A 6,000-nucleotide genomic window follows, 5' to 3' on the forward strand; every position below is an offset into this window, starting at 1 on the left:
TGTATGCATTCTTTATATATTTTGAACATTAACCACTTATCAGATATATGATTTACATCCCTGACCGGGTAGCTCAGTTGGTTAGAGCATCATCATGATACACCAAGGTTTTGGGTTCGACCCCCAGTGAATGCACGGTGGGTGGAGTAACAGATCAATGTTTCTTTCTTTCTCTCTCCCTTCCTCTCCCTCTCTCTCAAATCAATAAGTGAGTGAACAAGAAGATATATTATTCACAAATATTTTCTCCCATTCGGTAGGTTGCCTTTCCATTTTATTGCTGAATGGAAGCTTTTTAGTTTGTAGTTTCACTTGTTTGTTGCTTATGTTGCCTTTGCGTTTGATGTCAAATCCAAAAATATCACCACCAATTTGGATGCCTAGGAGCTTACTGCCTGTGTTTTCTTCTAGGTGTTGTATGGTTTCAGGTCTTACATCGAGGTCTTTAATCCATTCTGAGTTCACTTTTGTGTCTGTTGTAAGAAAGTGGGCCAGTTTCATTCTTTTGCATATGGCTGTCCAGTTTTCCCAACCCAATTTGTTGAAGGAACTGTCCTTTCCCCATTGTGTATTCATTCTCCTTTGTCATAATTTAATTGACCACCATATGTGGAGTTGATTTCTGGGCTCTCTATTCTGTTCCATTAATCTATTTGTCTGTTTTTATGCCAGTGCCATGCTGTTTTGATTGCTATAGCTTTGTAATATAGTTTAAAACCAGGAAGAGTGATATCTCCAGCTTTGTTGTTTTTTCTCAAGACTGCCTTATCTATTCGGGGTCTTTTGTGGTTCCATACACATTTTAGGATTGTTCTATTTTGGTGAAAAATGCCATTGGAATTTTAATAGGTATTGCTTTGGATCTGTAGATTGCTTTGGGTACTATGGATATCTTAATGATGTTAATTCATTCAACCCAAGAGCACAGAATACCTTTCCATTTATTTGTGTCTTTTTCCATTTCTTTCATGAATGTCTTAATAGCTTTTAGTATAGTCACAGAGTTGTGCAACTATTGCCACAGTAAATCCCAGAACATTTTTATCACACCCAACAGAAACTCAGCACGCTTTAGCTGCCAGCCTCCCATCTCCCCAGCCTTTGGCAACCACTAATCCACTTCTGTCTCTACAGACTTGCCTGTTCTGGACATGTAAATGGAGTCGTGGAATATGTGGTCTTTTCTGCCTTCTTTCACGCATTGTTTGGGTCGACCACTTTTAGTTTATCCATTCATCAGTTGATGAACATTTGGGTTGCTTTCACTTGGGGGCTATCTATAATAATAAAAGGGTAATATGCTAATTAGACCGGACATCTTCCAGCTGTCATTCCGGACGTCCTTCCTGACTTAGGGGTGGGGGGAGCCAGCCCGGGTCCCGGGTGCCTGCTGGTGGTCGGAGGAGGGAAGCCGGGGTCCTGGGTGCCAGAGGGAAGCTGGTGCCAGCAGCCGGGGGAAGGAAGGCCTACTCTTGCACGAATTTTCATGCATCGGGCCTCTAGTTATGAATATGCTGCTGTGAACATTCCTGGACAAGTTTTTGTGTGGACATATGTTTCCATGTCTCTTAGGGAGATACCCAGGTGTGGAACTGCTGGGTCATGTGGTAACTGTTTAACCTTTTGAGGAACTGCCCGACTGTTTTTCTAAAGTGGCTGCATCGTTGTACATTCCCACCAGCAGTGCCCGAGGGCTCCAACTTCTCCACATCCTCACCAACACTTGCTATTATCTGAGGACTTGGGTTCACACAGGGTCCCTCTGGCTATCCTGACGGGACCAGGCTGAGGGAGACAGGAAGAAGCTGGGGACCCTGTGGGGAGCCACCGGGCTAGTTCAGGTGGGAGAGCCTGGTGGCCACACCAGAGCGGGGCAGCGGGGAGGTGAGAGTGACTGGATTGTGAGGGCACTTTGAAGATGGAGCTGATGGATTTGTTGCAAGATCATTTGTGGGGTGGGAGAGAGGGAGGGGCGTGGAGAATGACTACGGAGATGCGTCAGACTGCGGTGGGAGTGGGTTTGGTGGGTGGAACCTGGAGCTTGGTTTCGGATGCGCTGAGTTTGAGATTCCCAGCAGATACCCAGGTAGGAGTGTGTAGTGGGCCACTGGGTATGTGATGTGAGAATTACTGTTGGCGTTCAGTGCACGTTTCTTTTTTTCTTTATTGATTAAGGTATTACATGTGTCCTTATCTCCCCATTGCCCCACACCCCACCCCCACTCATGCCCTCACCTCCTAGTGTCTGTGTCCATTGGTTATGCTTATATGCTTGCATACAAGTCCTTTGGCTGATCTCTCCCCCTTACCCCCACCCTCCCCTACCTTCCCTCTGAGGTTTGACGGTCTGATCGATGCTTCTCTGTCTCTGGATCTGTTTTTGTTCATCAGTTTATGTTGCTCATTATATTCCACAAATGAGATCATGTGGTATTTATCTTTCTCTGACTGGCTTATTTCACTTAGCATAATACCCTCCAGGTCCATCCATGCTGTTGCAAATGGTAAGAATTCCTTTTTTTTTTTTTACGGCAGCATAGTATTCCATTGTGTAGATGTACCACAGTTTTTTAATCCACTGATCTGCTGATGGGCACTTAGGCTGTTTCCAAATCTTAGCTCTCAGTGCACGTTTCTTGAATAATTAAAGCCAGACCTGAATCTGAAGCCAGGGTCTCAGTTTCCTAGTGGGAAAGATGGGGACAATAATAGCAAGACTGCTGGGTTACTAGGTTGTCTGTCATGAGGCCGGGCTGTTCCTGTGCAGCACAGAGCAAAACTAAGGTCGCGCGCAGGGTACAGAAGAGCCGAGGGCCGCAGCCTAGGAGAGAAATGGAGGTTAGGCTCGGTCCAGGCGGCGTCCGTCACCCCGGCCCCCAGCCTCTGGCCGCCGTGGGGAGGGAGAGGGGAGGTTGGGTTGTCACCCTGTCTGCCCGCGCTCTAAGCTGGGTTTCCTTTGGGGTCTGCCGGGGCCAGAACTGCTGATGGAAACCAGCTGCGGGAGGCGCGCTGAGGCTGGGCGCACGCCCAGGCCCCTCCCCGGCGCCGGCGGACCTCGCTCGCTGGTGGGGGGTTGGGTGGGGGGAGTAGGGCGCCCTAGCTCCCCGCCCCCCTTCCGCCGCGGCCCGGGGCCCTGGCACGTCCGGTGCGCCTGATGCTTTCCAGATGTGCGCCTGGCTCCCCTCCCCCACCTGGCTCCTTGCTCCCGCGGAGCAGGGAGGAGAGGAGCCAGGGTCCGACACCCCCGCTCCAATGGCTACACCGGGGATCGGGGCCGGCCGTGGTCCCCGCCCCGCCGGCCTTGCTTCCCAGACCAGGTCGTAAAAACCGAACGGGGATGGGCTGACTGCGGCAGAGACTCTCCGTCCCCCACCAACCCCGCCACCTCTTCCCTGAGCTCCCGCCGCCGCCCCGCCGCCCCGCCTCCACCGTCTGGGGTGGTCGGGGCACGCCCCCAGACACCGCCCCGAGCCCCGCCCATAACCCCGCCCCCGAGGCAGCAGGACCACGCCCCCGAGACGCACCTCTGCAGGCCCCGCCCCCGTCCCTTGCAAGGCGCGGTCTGAGTGTCTATCTCTCTGGCCGCCTGTCTCTGTCCGGGTGTCTCTCTTGTACCCTCGTGTCTCTGTGTGTCTGTCTCTCCGCAGTCCTCTGCCTGTCCCTAGGTCTCTCCGAATTTCTCTGTCTCGGCGTCTTTCTGCGTGTCTGTCTCTCCTTGCATCTCTCACCCTCTCTCGGTGTCCCAGTCCCTCTTCATTTTCTCCCTCGAGACCCCTCCACTCTCCTACATCTCTTATTCTCCAATGTCGCACCCCAACCGGCCGCGGGGGCGCCTTGCCCTCCGGATTTGAGGACCCAGGGCTTTGGCGCGGGCTCGGCGGGCCGCGGGCGCCCCCACGTGGTCGGCAGGGGACTGTCAGGAGAGGACCGAGGGCTGAGTGTGCACGCAGGGGCGCGCTGAATGCCGGAGAGACCCGGTGTCCGTGGGTGACTCGAGGCGACGGCGTGTAACCCCGAGAGACTGTGAGTGTACAACTGCGAGACCGTGCGTGACGCCAGAAGCTGTGTGTGGCTCTGTGACGTGGTGAGATGTTATGGAGAGTACGGCTGAGAAGTAGTGTGTTACACCTAGAGCAGCGGTTCTCAACCTGTGGGTCGCGACCCCTTTGGCGGTCGAACGACCCTTTCACAGGGGTCGCCTAAGACCATCCTGCATATCAGATATTGACATGACGATTCATAACAGTAGCAACATGACAATTATGAAGTAGCAACGAAAATAATTCTATGGTTGGGTCACAACATGAGGAACTGTATTGAAAGGGCCAGAAGGTTGAGAACCACTGATCTAGAGATTATATGTGACAGTACATGTGAGAGGAGAGAGAGGACATGCATGGGGCGGCGTGTGACGTCATGAGGTTGCATGTGCCAAGAGGGGGGGCTGTTTGTGGTCCCGAGAGAACGTATGTGAGAGTGAGAGACTGTGTGTGACAGCGTGCGGCCTGGTGAGGAATGAGTGTTGTGTGCGTCACCTTCGCAGACGAGGTGACTCTGAGTGAGTGCGATCCACAGAGGGGCGTGAGAGGGCAGCGTGAGAGGCCCGGGGGCCTGGGTGTGACACAGAGACCATGTGAGTGGGAGACAGCATGCGTCAGCCACACGATGGACGGTGAAGGTGGTGTGTGACTGTGACACAGATTATGTGGGAGCCTCACAGACTGGCACGGCATTGTGACTGCGCACGAGAGAGGGTGTGACTGTGCAGGGCACGCAGAGACTAGAGCACGAGAGAGCCCTGGCTGGTGTGGCTCAGCGGGTAGAGCGTTGGCCCGGACATGGAAGGGTCTGGAGTTCATTCCTGGTCCAGGGCACAGACCTGGGTTGCAGGTTCTACCCTTGCCCAGGTGGGGGCGTGTTTGGGAGGCAACCATTCAATATGTCTCTCTCACAGCGATGTTTCTCTCTTTCCCCTTCCTTTCACCCTCTCTAAAATCAATGGAAAAAATACCCTCTGGTGAGGATGAACCAAAATAAATTAAATTGAAAGATAGAGTCTGAGAGAGACCTTGTGTGCGTAAGTGTGCCACACTGGGAGATTGCTGTGTGCGGGTGACAGCCATGTGTGACAGATACCAACTGTCTGAGGCTCAGCCAGAGATTCTGTACATGACAGTGGGGAGGGGGCGGTGACTGTGTGTCAGGGAACGTGTACGATTGCGTGTGACATTTAGAGATTGTGCAGGAATGCGTGGCCTGTATGTGGGAGTCACTGGCTATCACTGTGTAATAATATAAAATATTATGTGACAGTGTTTCACAAGGAGGGTGCATGAGTAATTACATGTCACTGTGTGGGACACAGAGAAAGTGCGAGGCTGAGACCGGATGGAAGAGAAGCTCTGATCGCCGGTGAATGTGTGTGGCATCTTGAGAGACTGTGTGACTGTGAAACCGTACAATTCACCCTGAGAAGGTATATCTGACTGCGGTTGAGCAAGATGTCATCGGTGATGACGCGTCACTCTCCAAGCGCTTGTGAGGGACTGTGTGTGGCGTTTTGAGAGGCCATGGGACTGGGGCACCGTGGGAGATGGTGTGTTGAGCACAGATCGTGTGTGAGAATCTGTGGCGATACCGGGTGACACAGTGAGGCACGGTGCGTCCCTGAGAGAGGGGCTGTGCGTGTGAGGCTGTGTGCCGAGGGGGGTCGCTGTGATGGGGTGACCCCAAGGCGGGTGGCAGGGTGGGAGAGCATGTGTGATGGAAGGAGAGGCTGTGTGGGGCACAGGGGAGATGCGTGTGACTGTAGAATAAAGGCAGAGGGTACGGACACACCTTGAGAGGCTGTCTTCCCAGGAGTGAGTGTGAGAGAGATGGGCAGAGACAGAGATCGAGAGGGGAGACGGAGAGATAGAGCGAGGGAACGAGACAAAGAGGGGGACAGACAGACAGAGATAGAACCCCAGGAGACAGAGCCGAGGCAGTGAGAGAGCAGTG

The sequence above is a fragment of the Myotis daubentonii genome, chromosome 15 (assembly GCF_963259705.1).
Source record: "Myotis daubentonii chromosome 15, mMyoDau2.1, whole genome shotgun sequence".
Lineage (NCBI taxonomy): Eukaryota > Metazoa > Chordata > Mammalia > Chiroptera > Vespertilionidae > Myotis > Myotis daubentonii.